The sequence below is a fragment of the Aotus nancymaae genome, unplaced genomic scaffold (assembly GCF_030222135.1).
Source record: "Aotus nancymaae isolate 86718 unplaced genomic scaffold, 86718_ANA_hifiasm-v0.15.2.pri h1tg000033l, whole genome shotgun sequence".
In the NCBI taxonomy this organism is placed as follows: Eukaryota; Metazoa; Chordata; class Mammalia; order Primates; family Aotidae; genus Aotus; species Aotus nancymaae.
Genome location: NW_026988447.1, coordinates 23,994,011 through 24,016,281, shown reverse-complemented (window position 1 = coordinate 24,016,281; position 22,271 = coordinate 23,994,011). Strand labels below are relative to the sequence as shown.

Genomic DNA, 22,271 nt, shown 5'->3' with positions numbered 1-22,271 from the left:
CCTGCCTGATAAACTCCTCTGGATTAAAGACTTACCACCAGTTGCATCTTCTCCAGATGGGTGGGTCTGAAGGCACACTTCAAGGTCCTGAAGACTTGTGGTCAGGATACCCAGCAGTTTCTTCTCCAACACTGCTAACTTGTTTAAGAGTTGGATTGGAGTCTTGGTAATAGAAACCTTGGCACCCACCTTTAACAAAAATATGGAACATACCATATATTCCTTCCTTATTCTAAAAAAAGGATGGACTAAATAGATAAACCTTTAGAGTTGTGCTCACAACGTTTTACATAAACTCATGTACATGAATGTTTAGATGTAAGAAGAATTATTTCAGCTCCATTGCAATTTTATCTTTTTGTTCTCCTTGTAAAAACTACACTGAAATTTATTGCAAGTCTCCTTATAAAAGTAATAAAATAATGTAAAATGATCATAAAACCAATCACATATTTTATAGAAAATAGCAGAATACAATCACTTTTTGTGAGATGTCAGATGCAAAGAAATTTATCACTTGAGAAAAAACAATGTCCTTCTCTCTATAAGCATTTAATCTCTTCAACTTCTTGTGCCCTTGCAGGACTGGAAAGCCTACTTATTATTACCAATTTGAAAAGACTACCGACTACTGACTATGCTTTTAGAATCCTTCAATGTGAGTTCTGTTAACTGAAAAATCTTTTTAATAATTGTCTTTATCTTATCTTTTCAACTATATTTACTTAGTCTCTGTCTTTCCACATGCCAGCCAAAATAAAACAAAACAAAAAACTCAGTTTTCTGTAATATTATTTGAAACCAATTGTTCTTTTTTTATTTATTTGTTTGTTTTTTGGGTTGGTTTATTTATTTATTTATTTATTTTACTTTAAGTTCTGTCATACATGTGCAGATCGTGCAGGTTTGTTACATAGGTATACATGTGCCATGATGGTGATTTGCTGCATACCTCGCCCCGTCATCTACATTAGGTATTTCTCCTAATGTTACCCCTCCCCAATCCCCCCATCCTCTGCTATTCCTCCCCTAGCTCTCTACCCATCAGGCCCCGCCATGTGATGTTCCCCTCCCTGTGTCTGTGTGTTCTCATTGTTCAACACCCACTTATGAACGAGAACACGCAGTGTTTGTGAAATCAATTGTTCTTATGATATAGTAAAATCTACTGACATTGACCTATGTAGAAATGTAAACAAAAGATCGCAGAGATCACAGGACACCAAAAGCTGAGTATATTATCCAGGAGTTCAACATGCTTCGAAACAAATGCTATTTAGAAATGAATTAATAAAAGCATAGAGAGGTTAAATGGGGCATTAGGCTCAATTCAACTAGTGAGACTCTTGAAATAAAGGTTCAAAGGGGATTTCAGAGAAGTAAACAATGAGTATGTTTCTGAGAAGCCTCACAAAACTTAAAGAATGAAGCTGAATAGGAAACAGTGAAGAAATCATAGGCAAGAAAAGCAAGAGATGGTAACCATCTGCCCTCCATCTCCACTGGAAATGGAAGAAGAAGAAATGGTTTACAACAACAATGGTCAAATAAGAGCTAAGGCTTACTCAGTGGCCCCTTTTCAGTCATCAGTGAACTCAGTGTTCTGAAACATTGTACACTTGCCAATTACTCCCTCCTTCCTGAACAACCTCATCCATCTTCCAAGGTACAACTCTTTGTTCTCATCATACCTTGCAAATCACTCCTTTTGTATCCATGGTCTCAAGGTCATACGAGGAAGGCAAAAGTTTAGAAATTGTCTGGGTTAGTTTCCACATATTTTTTTAACTTTTACTGTTTTCTTTTACTTTTAGTGCCTTTGCTTCTTCTGACCATCTGTAAACTACAGTGTTCCCTAAGATTATATCCTTTTGGAAACCTTTTTCCTTTTACTATCTTTTTTCCTTCCTGGGCATCTCACCTACATATACTCGTGACTCCTAAAATTATAATCTACCTCTAATCTCTTTCCTGAACTCCAAACTAAATTTCTTTCGTAGTGTCTGGAAGGTACATACAATTTTATCATGTTGAAAGTTAGAAATTTATCATTTCTGCCTAAACCCTTCTCCTTCTCTCATGTTTTCTATTAATGGCATCTCCATCAAAGCAATCCTGAACTGACCTTTAGCAACCATGAAAATGACTTTTAGATCCTACTCCTCCCTTGCTGCCTCCTACATTGTATATTTTTTATCTCCCCTTCTATGCTGATGCTTCTTGAAAGTAAAGACATGTCTTATACATCCTCCTTATCTCTATGCCTAGAATGATATCTAGTACATATTAGGTACACAAAGTAGAAAGGAAAAATATAAAAAAGGGAATGGAGGCAGAGAGGGTCATAATGAAAAGAAAATGGAAGTAGAAGAAATGGGAAGAGATGTAAGAAAGAAATTAATAAAGTTACTGAATTGTTACCCATAATACAATATTCAAAGGTTGTAACAGCTGGCCCTGTCATTCTTCTAAGGAAAAAAGCTCTCTTTGCTGGAAAAATATTATGAGTGGTCCTTGAAGTAAAAGTTAAGCTCCCCAGGATCTAGACATCAGCTAGTGAAAGCTTGGAGGGAGAGGGAGAAATATTCTACATAACAGAGAGACAGAGGTTGGATATTTCCAAGGCAAAATAAGAGAAAAAGAGTGAAACACAGAAAGAAATAAAGATAAAATGAAGCAATCAGGACCATGACAATGTACTCACCTCCATGACTTCAAAATTTCCAAGCAGTTCCAGGAAATGTATTAAAGTTTGGTGTAAGTAGGTATTTTTGTTCTTGCAATGCAGTGAAATTACGAAATATAAAATCTAGGTTTACATGGGGTGAAAATTGAGACAAAACTCATGAATGCAAAAGCCAGAGCACAAGGCAACAGCTGGCATCTGGGTTCATATTCACAATCACATATTGTAGTGAAAGTACTTAGCCTTCCTGTAAAGGAATGTAGTATCTGAAGCATGACCTCGGCCTCTGCCGGGTAACTTCATACAGATAGTCAGATCAAAGGAACAATGATCCCATCCAAAAGATCAAACCAAAGTTATAAAATCAAGTGCTCAAGACTGTGCAATATACATTGCTAAATAAACCAACTAAAAATTCTTAAGAACTCAAGCTTTGAGTTCTTGGTCAATCTTTTCTTATACCCATTAAAAATAGTGATGTAATCTCTAAAAAAGGATTTAAATACTCTGAAGCTGCTAGCCCAGCCCTGAAAATAGGCACTGGCACATATTGGATGAATATAAAAAAAAATCTGTATTAGCTGAAAGATACTTTGGCAATAGGCTAACAATCAACTTCAACATTGTCCTTTTTCTTTTCTAGAGACTCTGTGTTGATCAAGGTACACTTGTGTTCTCATAGGTGAGTGAGGTGGGAAGCAATAGAAGGAGATGGGGATGTCTAATGGTTTGAAGTAGAAATATTCAGGTCTGAATCAAGTTCTAGAAATAGAAAATTTCTTACCTCTAGACTACTACGCCCTTCATCTCATTTTGATGCCATATAGGTTACTTTATTTCCTTTATATGCTTCAGTTCAAGTTTTATAACCTATAATTATATGTGTTGTTATATAAAAAATGAATGTAACTGCTCACTTTGACAGGCTAATGAGGTGCAGGAGTTCTACCATAATACTTGTTTTGTAATAAACTGAATTGTGGACCTCCAAAATGTGCTGCTGTCTAATAATGAAACCATTCATAGCAACAGCTAAAAGATGAGAATTCTTACTTTTCAATCAGTGATATTCACCTCTGCTATAAAGAAAATGCTCTGGGTTGTTTTTGAAGCAGAAAAATAAGTAAATACCCAAGACACACTCCAAAAACTGATGTTATTTATCAAAATAACCTAGCAAAGCCTCAAAACCATTGGAAAAATATCAATCTTGTGAAGGTTATAACAATCTTAGTGTCTACTCTACTGTCAGCATTTACAGACTTTTTTTTTTTTTTTTTTTTTTTTTTTTTTTTTTTTTTTTGCTTCTCTTGGTTTTTGGCATCATTCCCAGCTAGTATGTTCTTACTCTAAGATGTTCTGTGCCACAGTTTACTTCAGGTTAGAAGCAGTGCCAGATACTTTACATTGCATTTTTCAAATGCATATTTTCTTCTGGAGTACCAACTTTGCACATTAGGTAGACACCTTTCTCCTTGACCAAGAGACAATACTTTTTTCTTTGAATCAGTCATGTTTGTAAACTAGCTTCCATATTATAGCAGCAAAGAAAAACACTGGTGGCAGTCCGTAGACTTTTTATTTTTTCTTCCCCTGAAACTTTCTCTCCTGATGATGCAAACAATCAATATGTGAAACAGGAGTTTGTGGATTTCAAATCAGAAGCCATTAAGCAAACTGCTGTTTGGCCACCGTGAAAAAAAAAATGAATCAGCTTCCAATGACAGTGATATAAAATGTAGAACAAAAGAAATACTTGATTTTCCTTTCAAACCACTGCTTTACTCTTTTCATAGCATAGAACAAGCTCTTACTGCTTTCTAACATAACTGCCCAAACAACCAAAGTTGCCAAAACACCTCACCTACATGAAGCTTGTCTATCTTATGAGTCAATTTGTATGCTATAGAGCAAAGAGAAAATGCTTGGAAGGCCAAAAGTGCTATTTATGTAAGAATGTCCCTCACTCTCTTTTAAAATCTGTTTATTTATTTTTTTTCTTTAAATTCTGGGATACATATGCAGAACATGCAGGTTTGTTACACAGGTATACCCATGCCATGGTGGTTTGCTGCACCCACCAACCCATCATCTACATTAGGTATTTCTCCTAATGCTATTTCTCTCCTAGTCCCCCACCCACACAGGCCCCGGTGTGTGATGTTCCCTTCCTTGGGTCCATGTGTTCTCATTGTTCAACTCCCACTTATGAGTGAACAGAATCTGTTTATTTTTAGTTGGGACAGAATTCTAAGATGCCTAAAGGCAGTGCAGTGTGCTTATTAGGAGCACAGGCTCTGGAGTTCAACTGAGTTGAATCCTGACTCTGCTATTTACAAACTCTCTGACTCTGGGCAAGTTACTTAAACTCAACGCTGTGTTAGATCACTTATGAGATGGGGAAAATAATAATAATTCATATAGGGTTTTTATAAGACTGAAATGCATTAAAATACATAAAACAACTAGAACTGAGCCATGAACATGGTGTTTGTTTAATTTCTAAGCTCATAAAACATTATGAAAGGCAAGAAATAAACAGAGGAGGGTTTCTGTAGGCAAATTTTACTGACACCAGCCAGTATTATCAACCAAAAGTTTCACGGAGGCAAGGGAGGTATTGTCTAAAAATAGACACAAGAACTGGGGACACTGAGTATGGGAACAGACGCCTGCTGAGCATCCAAGGGCATCAGTTTATTACATTGCAATAGAGCAGTGAAAGTTTATAAAGAGGAACCTGAAGCATCATATCCAAGGACATCACTTCAGCTCAGTAAAATAGTTAATGTTTATAAAGAGGATCCTGAATATCCAAGAAATGATTTTAAAAGTTAAATTATTATTTTCAATAATTTAACTGAAGAGGCAATACATTTTGAACAATTTCTGTTGAGAAGAGCCAAGTAAAATGTGTTTGTGCCTTAATGAATACCTGTTCAGCTATCAAAAATAACAACTCAGTTATTCAGACCGATACAATCTTTAAGTGCTCTTGTTATAAGAAGATAACAAAAGTAAAAACAACATATTAACATGGCAAATCATTTCATGAGAAGGTATGGCATTGTCCCCTAATCTTCACCCTCCAAGTCTTCTTTCGGGAAGTAGAAATGTCCTGTGTATTTAGGGAGATGACTACATGCAACCTGGAAACTGCATGCCCCAGCCTTCCCTGTAGCTCTGTGTAGCCATGTGACAAAACCCTCATTAGAGGAATGTGAACAAAAGTCTTTTATGTAACATCTGCAGTGCTTCCTTACAAGGGAATTGCTTTTCTTCCACTTCTTGTCCTCTCCCCACAAGCTGTATTGAAACAAGAAGCAGATAAGCTAGCTTCAATCATACAGAGGAGGCAACAACCAAAGAAATGACTGAAAAATGAAGACAGGCACACAGGGTCCCAGGTCAGCTTGTGGAGAGAGCAGAGCGTTCTGCCTCCCCTGGACCCATCCCTCCCTCAAGGCCATTAACTTCTATCTCATTGGGGCCAGGTCTTTTGTTGTAGCAGCCTAGCATTATCTTAACACATTTGGAAAAAATAATAGAAATTAAATCCAAACTTATTTCAAGTGCAAGTATTGGGTAATTTACTGTATTAGGCTTTACAAAGATGCAGAATTAATTGGATGCAAGTTCTGCCCTTAGAAGCTTTATAATCTGGAAAATAATGAGAGAAGTACCCTAATAATTGTATTACCATACATTCTACATTGCTCGTCGTCTGAGGGTTATAGACAAGGCAATATGGTGTTATAGGAGGAAACGGTTCTACCAGTTTGAACCAGAAATTATTCAATCAGGAAAATAAACCTTCATGAAGATGACCTTTGAAAAGAACCTGTAATTGATAGGATTTCAAAGGTGGAGATAGACAATGAAAAAAAAAGAGGGCGACACTTCAGGAAAGAAAACAACATAAATGATAGCACTACAGCAGAAAAAATGATACATCTTATTTTGTCCTCTTAGAATGGAGGGTGGGAGGGCTTAGGAACACATAAGCTGGAAGAGTAAGTTTAGATCAAATTGTGAAAAGCACCAGGTTGCTACAATTATAAAATATTTATGAAGCCCTTTCTATATGCAAGCATGATGCTAGGTACTTTATGTGTACTTTCTCAATTTATCATCAGAATAAACTCTAATTTTTTAAATATCACTTCTTGTCTGAGGAGTCAGTATCTAATTGAGCAGAAAATTTTGAAGAATCACAAGAAACTGAATGACACTCTCTAGCTGGGCTTCCAGAGGCCTAATTATGTAGGAGCATGAAATACAGGATGTAAAAGGGAGCAGTAACAATAAAGGTAGTTTTGTAATAGATAAGACACAAGGTGGGATTGAAATAGTGTGGCAGTATTGAAACTGAAGAAGAAGGGCTAGATTCAAGACATTATGAACAACTTGGCAAGTAACCATGTTACTGCGTGACGAGTCCTATGAAGGAGAAGATGGAGGAAAACCCTAACATTTAGAACATGAGCCCTGAAATTAACAAAATAAGGAGTGAAGTGTTATAATTAACAACAAAAAACTAGCAAGTAAGGCAGATGCAGTGGGTTTATTAAACTCTTTCTAGAGTCTATGCAGAGAACTTTTGCTGTTTTACTATGTGACCTGGGAAAATAGCTTAATGTTTCAATTCTGTTTTCTTCTCTGAAAAATAGGAATAATAACATCCAACTTATAGACTTTACATGGGAATTAAATGAGATAATATTTTTTGAAAAGAAAAGTAAAAGCACTGTGGATAGCCCATGTCAGATACTCATTAAACAGTAACTACTACTGTTGATATTGCTACAGCTATGTGTCTTCTGGGCATTATGAAAAATCGGGAGTAAGAAGTTTAAGTTTAGGAGATAGTAATTGAAGATGTGAGAGTGGATAAAATCCTCAAAGAAAAATTTTTTAAAAGTTTTGAGGAAAAAAATCTTGGATTACCTCCTTTTTAAGACACAGTAGGAGAGAGGGGATTCCATGAAGGAAGGAGAGGAGAAAATATTAGTAAGGTAAAAAGAAATGAGAGATGGGGAAAAGAAAGATCATCGAGGAGATGGTTAAGATGTCAAATGCTGCTTAGAGGATTAAAAAAAGTTAAGATTTGAGGAAAATGTTAGCAGCAGAGTCAAAAAATGTTGTCTGTCAGAAGATGGAGATCTAAATGTGTTTATCAACATACAGGATAGAGCTAGTAGAGAGGAAGATTAAATTTACAAAGAAAAAAACAGAAAAATTGAAGGAATAAGATCTCAGTGAAAGAAAAGGGGTCCAGATCAAGGGCATAAGTGGAAAGGTCAGCCTCTGCCAGGAGGAGACAAGCACTTCCCTATGGTGGGGGATGAGAGAAATGAAGAGGAGGTCAGAGTCGTGAATAAAAAACCGAAGGTCCTAAAGGCAGTGCTACATGATGACAGAGCTCACTTAAGCTGGCTTTTTAGTAAAGTAATAGGTTAGGTCATCTACTAAGGGGAAGTGAAGTGGATCAAATTAAAGCCTTAAAAAATGTTCACAGTTTATTTTTTCTTCCACAGGTAAAGGGCATTTACCCAGAAAAGGACATGTCTTCATGTTTTCACCTTAATAATATTTTATCAAAGCCATTTTTCTCCTCAAAGCACTCATTTTCCTAGTATTTGGAGAAAGTTTTCAGAGAAAATAATCTTAAATGACTGAAATTAGTTCACTCTTTAATGTCAACTCTACATAAAAATGGACTAAGTGGTGGTGATGGGAGTGGTGAAAGGGGTTCCAAATTGCACAGCATCATTCTGAAGCATTCGCCTTCCCACAGAATGATTATAATACAATTTTTATAGACTTCTATACTCACTGTATTGTGTTGAATGATGTCCCCCCAAAATGCATTTCTTCCTGGAGCCTCAGAATGTGACCTTGTTTGGAAATTAGGTATTTGCAGATGTTTAAAATGAAGCCATACTAGATTAGGTGATCCCTGATCCAATAGGTCTGGTGAAAGAGAGAGAAAAGTGGACACAGATGAAAGACAGAGGCAGAAACTGAAGTTATATTATCGCAAACCAAGGGATGTCTGGGGCTTTCAGAAGCTAGAAGCAGCTGTATTAGTCTGTTTTCATGCTGCTGATAAAGATATACTGGAGACTGGGAAGAAATAGAGGTTTAATTGGACTTACAGTTCCATGTGGCTGGCCTCAGAATCACTGTGGGAGATGAAAAGCACTTCTTACATGGTGGCGACAAGAGAAAATGAGGAAGAAGCAAAAGTGGAAATTCCTCATAAACCCATCAAATCTCATGAGACTTATTCACTCTCATGGGAAAGACCAACCCCCATGATTCAATTGCCTCCCCCTGGGTCCCTCCCACAACACATGGGATTTCTAGGAGCTACAATTTAAATTGAGATTTGGGTGGGGACACAGCCAAACCATATCATTCCACCCCTGGCTCCTCCAAATCTCATGTCCTCACATTTCAAAATCAGTCACACCTTCCCAACAGTCCCCCAAAGTCTTAACTCATTTCAACATTAACCCAAAAGTCCAGAGTCCAAAGTCTCATCTGAGACAAGGCAAGCACCTTCTGCCTATGAGCCTGTAAAATCGAAAGCAAGCTAGTTACTTCCTAGATACAATGGGAGTATTGGGTAATACAGCCATTCCAAATGGGAGAAATCGGCCAAAACAAAAAGGTTACAGGGCCATGCAAGTCCAAAAGCCAGTGGTGCAGTCAAATTTTAAAGCCCCAGAATGATCTTCTTTGACTCCAGGTCACACCCAGATCACACTGATGCAAGAGGTGGGTTCTCATTGTCTTGGACTGCTCCTTCCCTGTGGCTTTGTAGGGTACAGCCTCCTTCCCAGCTGCTTTCAAGAGTTGGCATTGAGTGTCTGCAGCTTTTCTAGGCCCATGGTGCAAGCTGTTGGTGGATCTACCATTCTGGGGTCTGGAGGATGGTGGTTGTCTTCTCATAGCTCCACTAGGCAGTGTCCCAGTAGGGACTCTGTGTGGAGGCTTCAACCCCACATTTTCCTTCTGCCCTGCCCTAGCAGAGGTTCTCCCTGAGGATCTTGCCCCTGTAGCAAACTTTTGCCTGAGCATCCAGAGTTTCCATACATCTGAAATCTAGGTGGAGGATACCAAACCTCAGTTCTTGACTTCTGTGAACCCACAGGCTCAACATCTCATGGAAGCTGCCAAGGCTAGGGGCTTCCATCCTCTGAAGCCACAGCCAGAGCTGTGTGTTGGCCCCTTTCAGCCATGGCTGGAGTGGCTGGGACACAGGAACCAATTCCCTAGAATGCACATAGCACAAGGACCCTGGGCCCAGCCTGCAAAACCACTTTTTCCTCCCAGGCTTCCAAGCCTGTAATGGGAGGGGTGGCCATGAAGGTCTCTGACATGTCCGGGAGACATTTTCCCCATGGTTTTGGGGATTAACATTAGGCTTCTCGCAACTTAAACAAATTACTGCAGTCAGCTCAAATTTCTCCCAGTAAATGAGTATTTATTTTCTATCGCACAGACTGCAAATTTTCCAAACTTTTATGTTCTGCTTCCCTTATAAAACTGAATGTCTTTAACAGTACCCAAGTCACCTTTTGAATGCTTTGCTGTTTGAAATTTTTTCTGCCAGATATCCTAAATCATATTTCTAAGTCAGAAGTTCCACAAGTCTCTAGGGCAGGAGCAAAAAGCCACCAATCTCTTTGCTAAAACATAACAAGAGTCACCTTTGCTCCAGTCCCAACAAGTTCCTCATCTCCATCTGAGACCATCTCAGCCTGGACCTTATTGTCCATATCACTATCAGCATTTTGTGTAAAGCCATGGAAGTTCCAAACTTTCCCACATTTTCCTGTCTTTTTCGGAGCCCTCTAAACTGTTCTAACCTCTGTCTATTACCCAGTTCCAAAGTTGCTTCTACATTTTCAGATATCATTTCAGCAATGCCCCACTCTACTGGGACCATTTTACTGTAGAAGTCTGTTTTCACACTGCTGATAAAGACATAACCAAGACTGGGAAGAAAAAGAGGTTTAATTGGACTTACAGTTCCACATGGCTGGGGAGGCCACAGAATCAGAGGCCAAGAACAATTCTCCTCTATAGGCTTCCAAGTAAGCATGGCCCTGCCAACACCTTGATTTTAGACCTCTGGCCTCCAGAACTATGAGAGAATAAAAGTCTGTGTTTTAAGTCACCCAGTGTGTGGTGCTTTGTTTCAGCAGCCCTAGGAAAATAATACACCCACCAAAAGGAAAAAAGGATGTAAATCCTATAACTATTGAATGCTTCCTATATTAGGTCTCTTAAGAATAAATCAAAAATCAAAAGTGGGCGAAGGACATGAACAGATACTTTACAAAAGAAGACATACATGAGGCCAACAAGCATATGAAAAAATGCTCATCATCACTGGCCATTAGAGAAATGCAAATCAAAACTACATTGAGATACCATCTCACACCAGTTAGAATGGCAATCATTAAAAAATCTGGAGACAACAGATGCTGGAGAGGATGTGGAGAAATAGGAACACTTTTACACTGTTGGTGGGAGTGTAAATTAGTTCAACCATTGTGGAAAACAGTGTGGCGATTCCTCAAGGACCTAGAAATAGAAATTCCATTTGACCCAGCAATCCCATTACTGGGCATATATCCAAAGGATTATAAATCGTTCTACTATAAGGACACATGCACACGAATGTTCATAGCAGCACAGTTTACAATAGCAAAGACCTGGAACCAACCCAAATGCCCATCGATGATAGACTGGACACGAAAAATGTGGCACATATACACCATGGAATATTATGCAGCCATTAAAAACGAGGAGTTCGCGTCCTTTGTAGGGACATGGATGAACCTGGAAACCATCATTCTCAGCAAACTGACACAAGAACACAAAATCAAACACCACATGTTCTCACTCATAGGCAGGTGTTGAACAAGGAGAACACATGGACACAGGGAGGGGAGCACTATACATGGGGGTCTGTTGTGGGGGAGTGGGGGGGACAGCGGGGGGGTGGGGAATTGGGGAGGGATAGCATGGGGAGAAATGCCAGATATGGGTGAAGGGGAGGAAGGCAGCAAATCACACTGCCACGTATGCACCTAAGCAACAACCTTGCATGTTTTTCACATGTACCCCAAAACCTAAAATGCAATAAAAAAAAAAAAATATAATAAAAAAAAAAAAAAAAAAAAGAATCACCTGTTAGTGGAAAAAAAAAAAAAAAAAAAAAAAAAAAAAAAGAATAAATCAAAAATCAGGGAGAGAGATCCAAGATGGCCGATTAGCAGCAGCTCAGGATTGCAGCTCCCAGTGAAAGCACAGAGAGTGAGTGGAAGCCACACTCTCAATCGAATTTTTGTTGCCCACGGACCAGGAGATGCCCAGCGGAGGAGCCCCACGGGTCACCAGCACTACTCTTTTGGCCGGTGTGGCTGTTTTGCCGGTGCTCCAGTGCGGCGGTTCTCAGTGCGGAGTATACGGGACTGTGTGCCCTTTTAGTTGGCATTTGGAGCTCTGGGAAGGCAGAGTCACCCATTCAGCTGATTGAAAAGGGGACTGAAACAGGGAGCCAGACCAGGACGTTCCTGCGCAAAAAAGCGCCATGAATCTCAATGCTGCTGTTTCAGCCAGCGCAGTGGGTCGCCGCAATGGAAATTACACAGAATCCAGCACCCTTTCAATAGGGGACTGGAACACCAGGGAGAGAATCTACCATTCAACTTAAAAAAAAAAAAAAAAGGCTCTGAGACAGGGAGCCAGGTGATCAGGCTCAGCTGGTCCCACCCCCACAAATAAACAGCAATTGGAAACGCTGAGGATTGAGAGTTTCACAGCAAGCACAGCTGAACCTGGGAAGGTCCAGCTCTGTGGGGGAGGGGCGCCCACCAAAGGAAAACTAAGAAACAGAAAAAACTTCATCACCAACAAGCTGGATGTCTACTCAGAGACCCAATCTGAAAGTCAGCAACTACAAAGACCACAGGTAGATAAATCCACAAAGATGGGAAGAAACCAGCGCAAAAAGGATGAAAACACCTGAAATCAGAATGCCTCTCCTCCTACAGGGGATCGCAGCTCCTCACCAGCAAGGGAACCAGGCCTGATGGAGAACGAGTGTGATGAATTGACAGAATCAGGCTTCAGAAGGTGGATGATAAGAAACTTCTGTGAGCTAAAAGAACATGTTCTAACCCAATGCAAAGACACTAAGAACCTTGAAAAAAGGTTTGACAAAATGCTAACGAGAATAGACAATTTAGAGAGGAATATAAGTGAATTAATGGAGCTGAAAAACACAATACAAGAACTTCGTGAAGTATGCACAAGTTTTAACAGCTGAATTGAACAAGCAGAAGAAAGGATATCAGAGGTCGAAGACCAACTCAATGAAATAAAATGAGAAGACAAGATCAGAGAAAAAAGGGTAAAAAGGAATGAGCAAAGTCTCCAAGAAATATGGGACTGTGTGAAAAGACCTAATCTACGTTTGATAGGTGTACCTGAATGTGACAACGAGAATGAATCCAAGCTGGAAAATATTCTTCAGGATATTATCCAGGAAAACTTTCCCAACCTAGCAAGACAGGACAATACTCAACACCAGGTAATACAGAGAACACCTCAAAGATATTCTTCAAGAAGAGCAACCCCAAGGCACACAATCGTTAGATTCACCAGGGTTGAAATGAAGGAGAAAATACTAAGGGCATCCAGAGAGAAAGGTCAGGCTACCCACAAAGGGAAGCCTATCAGACTCACAGCAGATCTCTCAGCAGAAACCCTACAAGCCAGAAGAGAGTGGGGGCCAATATTCAACATCCTTAAAGAAAAGAACTTTCAACACAAAATTTCATATCCAGCCAAACTAAGCTTCATAAGTGAAGGAAAAATAAAATTTTTTGTGAACAAGCAAGTACTCAGAGATTTCATCACCACCAGGCCTGCTTTACAAGAGCTTCTGAAAGAAGCACTACACATAGAAAGGAACAACCAGTATCAGCCATTCCAAAAACATACCAAAAGGTAAAGAGCATCACTATAATGAAGAATTTACATCAATTAATGGGCAAAACAGCCAGCTAGCATTAAATGGCAGTATTAAACTCACATATATCAATGTTAATCCTAAATTTAAATGGACTAAATGCCCCAGTCAAAAGACACAGACAGGCAAATTGGATAAAAAGCCAAAACCCATCGGTATGCTGCATCCAGACCCATCTCACATGCAAGGATACACAAAGACTCAAAACAAAGGGATGGAGGAAGATTTACCAACCAAATGGAGAGAAAAGTAAAAACAAACAGGAGTTGCAATTCTCGTCTCTGATAAAATAGACTTTAAAGCAACAAAGACCAAAAGAGACAAAGTAGGACATTACATCATGGTAAAAGGATCAATGCAACAAAAAGAGATAACGATCCTGAATATATACGCACCCAATACAGGAGCACCCAGATACGTAAGGCAAGTTCTTAATCACTTACAAAAAGACTTAGACTCCCACACAATAATAGTGGGAGACTTTAACACCACATTGTCAATATTAGACAGATCAACGAGATAGAAAATTAACAAGGATATCCAGGACTTGAACTCAGACCTGGAACAAGTAAACTTAATAAACATTTACAGAACTCTCCACCCCAAATCCACAAAACATACATTCTTCTCAGTATCACATCACACCTATTCTAAAAGTGACCACATAATTGGAAGTAAATCACTCCTCAGCAATTGCATAGCATTTCACAGGTTTAAATGAAATATTGGTTGGCTGTTTGTTATTTTCCTCCCTTATTCCTCCCTGTCTCCATTGTTAAGCACATTATTGACATAAAAGAGGTTTTTAATACCCATTTTTAGACAGCATTCTAGCCTGGGCAATGGAGCAAGATTCCCATTCTCTCTCCCTCTTTCTCTTCCTCTTTCTTTCTCTCTTTCATTCTTTTTTCTTTATTTCTCTCTTTCTTTCTTCTTTTTCTTTCTTTCTTTTTTCTCATTTAAAAAAAAGAATAAATCAAAAGTCAGACATATCATTTTCTGCCAGAACTTAGCTTTGTTGAGCCTGCACCCTTCTTTGGAAATGTCAGGAAAAATATTTCTTAAACTATCATAGTAAACAGAATGTGTTTTATCTGAAAATCCTGAAAAAGCAATGTGAGTGGACATGAGATAAAAATATCTTTAAATTTCACTATGTAAAAAGTTACCCAAGTACTGTTAGTCCCAAGGTTCTACACAAGAGGTCAAATCGGAGTGAGAACTTATCACTTCAAATAACCAATTAGTAGGAGAAAAAAAAAAAATGCTCCACGTCTCCTTAAAAAGAGAGACACCAATTAGAGCACTGAGCCTGGAGCAATCTACAGTAATGAAAGTAAACAAGAGTGAGGTATCCATCTGGAACTACTTGATAACACATCAAAGGGAATCACCGGCACACAGACACCAGAGGGAGTAGGACAAAGCCCAGTTTATGTGTGAAGCCTTCCCTGCTGAATCTTACCACGTATTTGTATAAAAGAGCAACCTGACTCTCTCCACTTCAAGCCTATGAGATGTCACACAAAGAAATACATCAAAATTTAGAGATCAAAGTCTGAGGTTGTGTTGCAATTATTCTGGAGAGGTAGTGAAAAGATACCACAAAGAGCCATGGAATAGCAAGAAAGAAACCTTAGGACTCAGCTTCTGTTTTTTCTTGAAACAATATATTTGGAAGGGAGATAAAAGGAGAAAACTGTTTTATTTTTAATTTAGAGAGCTCCTGGGAAATATGCTATATTTATAAGTACAAAATGGAAAAAAAAATATAATGGAGTAGAAAGGACCATAGTAAGAAGAAGTTATAGGAGATATTATTTGTAAAGAACATTAAAATTTAGTTTGAAAATGGACCAGAATCATTATAGACTTCTATAAAAATTTGAGTAGCAAGATCAAACTGACTTTATAGAAAGATGCTTCTCACTGATCTGTGAGCAGCATCATTTACAGAACAGAGAAGGCAATAAAAAGAATTCAAACATGAGGCAATTGAGCATAGAGACTGAGCTATGTGTGTAAAAAGATTGGGACATAGGATTCAAAATGGATTAAATAAAACAGACTTGCACTCAGATCTGCATTTCTTCCATAAATTCTTCAACCAAAACCTCAGTCTTTTATTCTCCCACTCTCAAGTAGATATTCCATCAATCTTCTGCCTGAAATCCACTGATCCCAACAACTTTTTTTTATTGTTCCTGTAAATCAAAGAAAATGACAGAGACAAGTCTCATTTTTAAAGGTTTATTTGCCAAGATTAAGTACACACCAAGAAAGATCCTAGAACCACATGAAAAATTGTGGTACATTGTTTTTCTGAAGAGGGTCTGGGAATCACAAGATTTAAAGCAAAAAGGGTGAGTATTGGGGGAAAAGAAAGACATTTTTTAAAAGGTATGAGTAGATAAGAGGCAAGTGATTGCATTCTTTTGAGTCTTTGATTAGCCTTTCACTGAATACACAATCTACATGAGAGAAAGGGATAGAGAAATAGTAACTTATACCTTCATCTAGCTCTGTGAATCTTCATTTTTACATAAGATAAAATAAACATAGGGTAGAGGAAGCAATCAGATATGCATTTGTCTCTGAGGTGAGCAGAAGGATGACTCTGAGTTCTATTCTTTGTCCCATACCTGTGAAGATAAGCTATCAATTTACATTGCCAGGGTGAAATTCAACAGAACTGTTTTAGGATAAAGATCATGGGGCCAATGAGGAATTTCTTTGTGGGAAAATTATGAGGAAGGTATTCAGCTTTTTAAAATCTTTGTAGCTATCTTTTTAAGATCAAAGCGGGAGGCAGGTTTGCATGACCCAGTTCCCAGCTTAACTTTTCCCGTTGGCTTTAGTGAGTTTGGGGTCCCAAGATTTATTTTCCTTTTATATCCTTCATCTCCATTATGTCCTCACTTCTCTGCCTACTTGAATTACATTCCATAGATCACCATTATAATCACTCCTTTTCACATGCCAGGATGACCTGTCCCCCTCTCCTTCCATTATATTCACCTGGCTAAATATTATTGTTCCCTAAGCTCAAATCCTCACCTTCTTCACTCTTTCACCTTAACAACTGAACGAGACTGAAGAAAAACGCACAACATGTACAACTCTCTCCCTTTGATTTCATAATCTCTAAACTTAAGAGGGCTCTCCCTCAGCAATTATGCTATTTTCCTGGCTCATTCACTCTCCCAGTTATATAGATAACTATTTCACATCTTTGCTGTCTTCAAATCTCCAATACTATCTCCCCTCAACTGATGATATTGTTTTCTATTGTTCTGAAAATACAGTGAAATCAAAAGAGAAATCTTCACACACCTGTTGCCATATGTATCTTTATATCTACCTTTCTTCTTGTTACCAGAAATCATAGCATGCTGTTATCTAAGTTTAACTCCTTCTCTTACACTCTAGGTCTAATCCCCTCTTATACCTAGTCAAAGACATCACTCCAATATCTATCCTTCTTCTTTCTATGATTATAATTTCCACTTTCTCCTAGATTATCATTATTATACAAATATAACAGCTTAAAAAATGTTGCCTTATTTTCATACTCTTCTTTAGTTATTTTCTCATATCTCTATTTTACTTTATAGATAAATGTAAGGTTCTGTCCTGAATGTCATTCTTACCTTAACCTACTTCACACAGGCTTCGTCTTTACTTAACCGAAACTATGCTTATCAGGTCACCAGTCACCACACCAGTTTTATGCAATGATAAATTCTTAGCCCTCATCTCATTTGACTATCATCAGCATTTGACACAATTGATCACTTCCCCTTTGAAACATTTTCTTCACAAATCTTCCAAAACCACTTCTTGTTTCTCCTCCCATTTCGATGTGGGTCTCTCGTGGTTTTCTTTTCTTTTATCCATTCCAGCCTATAAATATTATAATGACTCAGGGCTTAGTCCTCAGATCCCTTCCCTTTTTTATCTACAGTCTTCCAAAGATGATGAAATCTAGTCTCATGGCTTTAAAAAGCATATATACATGAATAACTGCCAAATATATCTTCTTTTCCAAGATTTTCCCTCTCAACTCCAACCCTACATGTCCAGCCGCCATATGTCATAATTCCTTATTGCATATCTGTTATGGGATTGACAATATATAAACATAGTATATTTACATTTTAATGGGATGTCTATTATTTTTAAAATAACATAACCAAAACAGATTTCTCAATTCCTCCACCTCCACCCCAAGATTCTACAGTCTTCTCCATTCACTGTTCCTAGTTGCTCCAAGCAAGAACCTTGGAATCGTCCTTGATGCTTCTCTTTCTCTCAGACCATTCATCCAACTTATTATCAAACCTTTTGCTCAAGCCACCATTTTGTCTCTCCAAAATTATTACAAAAGCCTACCAAACAGTCTCCTTGATTCCACCATTGGCCTCCTTCATCATATGTTTCACACATAAGCCAGGATGGTGCTTTCAAATGTAAGTCAGATCAGATCACAGTCAGAACAGGAAGTGTTAGGGTTATGAGATAGTAAGTTAGTCTGCTGCAGTTTCATAATAATGGCAGAAGACACAAAACTACTGGGTCGTAGACAAAAGATAATTTATTATTCACAAAAATAATAGTGAGTCTAACATTGTCATACCAGTTCACTAAGCCCCAGTTCTCACAGAATGATGTAGAGCCAGGTATTGACAGCACATGCAGTGAGGCTTGTTATAGGATAGGGCATAAATGTTAGAAAGCCCTGACATTACATGAGTAGCTGCTGACAGACCTGCCTTTCCTCCTTTCTTTATGGAGTTATCTCTTTCTTTATTAACCTGCAATATAAACAAAACTGCTCCAGAAAAAAAAAAAAACAAACGCAACTCCATCTTCCTAGGCTACTTGCTATGTAAACATCATTAAACAGACAGTTCAGAGAAAATTATTTGTTAATGCCTTTGAAGATGTACAGAAAGGTGAAAGACTCATAGGAATTTTTATCCCAACAATTACTTCTCTGTTCATTTTATTTTTTTATTGCATTTTAGGTTTTGGGGTACATGTGAAGAACATGCAAGATTGTTGCATAGGTGCACACGTGGCAGTGTAATTTGCTGCCTTCCTCCCCTTCACCTATATCTGGCATTCTCTCCCATGCTATCTCTCCCCAACTCCCCACCTGCCACTGTCCCTCCCCTATTTACTTCTCTGTTTAAAGCCCTCTAATGGTTTTCCATTTCATTTATAGTAAAAGCCAAATTCACTGTAAAGTCCTGCAAGGTCCTATGTGGTGTTATCCTCTGCTCTCTATTAGAGCTCCTCTCCTACCAGTGTCACTCAGCTCCAGCCACACTATCATCATTACTGTTCCTTAAAATGCTGCATATGCTACTACCTTGACTAACCCTTAGAATATTCTTCTCCCAGCTATCTGTTATGCTCAGTTTCATTAGTGACTTCTCTGTCTAATGTTAACTTATCCAAGACCCTTCCTAGATCATCAAGTTTTAAAATAATATCCCAGGACTCCCTATCCCCCTTTACCCTGCTTTAAATTCCTTCATTGGTTATGACCACTCGACACATTATCTATTTGCATATTTATTGTCAAAATAACCTCATTAAAATGAAAGCTCCATTAAGGCACTTGAAATAGTGTCTGGTATATAGCACCTAAGAGGAAGGAAGGAAGGAAGGGAGAAAGGAGAGAGAATTTAAGGGAAGAAGGAGGGCAGAGTGAAAGGAGAAAAAACATCAAAAATTATTCTAAGGTGGCAAGTCTGAGGAAGATTAAGGAGAGTAGCACCATGGCAAAGTTGGCTATTATTTATTTTTTTAAGAAAAAATCGCTAATAAGCAAAAGTTTTAGTAGGTTAAATGTATCTTGATAAAAGGTTATTCAAGTGCTCTGTTTTAAACCGGTATTTCTCAAATGGAAGTCCACAGACCTCAGAAAATAAATGATAGTCCTATGAGTCTAACGATCTTCTAAGAGATTTTTAAACTTTCTTAATTTTGACTTTGATAAAAATAAAACGTATGTGTCCTTAGCAATGTAAGATTTTACAAATAGCAATTTAAGTCAACACTGGGAGTCCACAAGTACTTTCACCATAAAAAGTAACCAGTGTTTCTCAAATATGAGAGACATGAGTGTCTTAGCGCTTCACAGCTCCAAAGTATATATCCTATTGTGTCTTCCACTGTTGCTCTCCCATTTTTTTCTATTCAGGAATGTGTCTATAAATTTAGGGAAATTTTATGTAACATGTCCTAATTCAACCTCTAATGTAACTCAGGCCCTGAAAGCCATAACTGTTAAAACTCCCATAATCATAAAACTTTTCAAGATCTGAAGTGTTACCTTCACTATCAAAAGAGCAATTAAAATGTATTTAGAAGAGTTCAATTAGCTCATTGTATAAGCAATGGTTTTTCATTGCCCACTCAGAGGCCAGTGTAGGCTTTAGCCTTGGCAGAATGAATTGTTTGTTCATTTGTGTCAGGAGATAACCAGAGTCCACTCCAGAGCAGCATTCAGGAGGTGTGTTTAATTTCTAATCAAACTCTATGTTAGTCTTTTTGAACTGCATAACAAAACACCATAAACTGGGTGAGTTAAACAACAGAAATTTACTTTCTCACAGTTCTGGAGGCTGGAAGCCTGAGATCAGGGTGCCAGCAGGGAAGGTTCTGGTGAAGGCTTTCTTTCTTTTTTTGAGACGGAGTCTTGCTCTATTGCCAGGCTGGAGTGCAGTGGCCGATCTCAGCTCACTGCAACCTCCGCTTCCTAGATTCAAGCGATTTTCCTGCCTCAGCCTCCTGAGTAGCTGGCGCTACAGGCACATGCCACCATGCCCAGCTAAGTTTTGTATTTTTAGTAGAGACGGAGTTTCACCATATTGGCCAGGATGATCTCAATCTCTTGACCTTGTGATCTGCCCACCTTACCCTCCCAAAGTGCTAGGATTACAGGTGTGAGCAACCATGCCTGGACATGAAGGCTCTCTTATTGGCTTACAGACAGTGCCTTCTTTCTCTGTCATCACATAGTCAAGAGAAAGAGAAGGTGAACTCTCTGGTATCTCTTCTTGTGAGAGCACTAATCCCATCATGAAAACCCCACCCTCATGAACTCATCTCTACCAAATTACCTCCCAAAGGCCCAGTCTCCAAATATCATAACACAGAGGATTAAGGCCTCAACTATGCATTCTGAGGGAATACAATTTGGTCCAGAGCAATACTTAATATGACACAGCTGTTTTGTATTTCAGGGCATTCACAACTCCCATTTCCTAGGAGCTGTTCATAACCAGGAACTCATCCTGGCACTCAGCAACCCCACACAGGGTTCCCAGCTTCCTCCTTCTTCCACCTTAGCATCTACCTCACCTCTTAATTGACTCTCAGTGTTTTCTGTCTGAAGATGGGCAGAAGCGTGATCATGGGTGGCTGCAAGAGAAGTAGATCCCTGCAAGACAGGTAGATCTCCACCACAACTTTTTAACATACACTGACACAAACTTGATATTTAAAAGTGCATAAATCAAAGTGTAGAACCTATATAGGTTAGTTGCATGTGTTTAAATATGTAAATATGTGTGCATATAGAGATATATATGTATATGGTATTATTAAATAATATATATATATATATATCTGCAAAAGCAAACTAGATGATCAAGGGACGGAATGAGAAAAACATTTGCTTTTTAAAATAAACCCTTTTGGACTTTTTGAATAGTGAATCCAGTGTATGGATGTCCTTTTTAATAAACATATAAACAGACTTAGAACCTACCTTCTTTATTGAGTGAACTTCTCAGTAATGTTGATGCAAGAAAGGTAGGTACCCCATGCCTTGGGGGAATGGAGAAGCAATGGCATTTGTGTAAGTAGATGAAAGCCACTGCTACTAATACCTTTTAGTATAAAGAGCTGTTCTCTATGGAGGATGCAAGCACAATTGCATTCAATTGTAAGGTTGAAGAGCCCCAGGAAACATAGACTTTCAGATCTTGATTCTTTTTTGAGATTGTCGTTACTAGAAACTTTCTTGTTGATCAATATGGTACCACTAGAAAGAATGACTTAAAATAGTCCCCAAGGATGACATTACCATTATGGGAAAAGCATATGGACTGGTGAGCTGGCTCAGAGCCAGGACCAATAATTCATGGTCAAAGGACTGATTACAGCATAGCAGCATCTGTGGATGGACTTTTTTGCTGAGCCTGCTCCCTGATACGTGCCCATATTTGGAGTATAATAGCTGAGCAAGTGAACAGGAACTAAAGTTGAACTTGGCAGCCCAAGTCTGAAGCACACTTGCAAAGCATCACAATGAGGGACTGAGATTGTCTTCTCTAGAAATACCTCTACAGTCTCTTAAATTCCGCCCATCCTTCATGTTAAAATCATTATAAATAGTGGGAGCCCAGCTGGGCTTAACAGTGTAGGGAGAAACCTATAAAACATCCCTCTCTACACTAGAAAACTACTAGATCTTCAGTGGTGGCATGCAACCGTGAATTGGACACCAGAGAAAAT

General features: G+C 38.5%; 1 long non-coding RNA gene across 1 annotated transcript in view; it reads right to left on the bottom strand.

Moving 5' to 3' along the window:
- The window catches only part of LOC105718326 (uncharacterized), a 159,538-nt gene that overhangs the window by 45,264 nt on the left and 92,003 nt on the right, over positions 1–22,271 (bottom strand). The window contains exon 2 of the long non-coding RNA XR_001107735.2: positions 36–189. This is a non-coding gene — a long non-coding RNA (uncharacterized LOC105718326). The remainder of the gene's footprint in view (positions 1–35; positions 190–22,271) is intronic.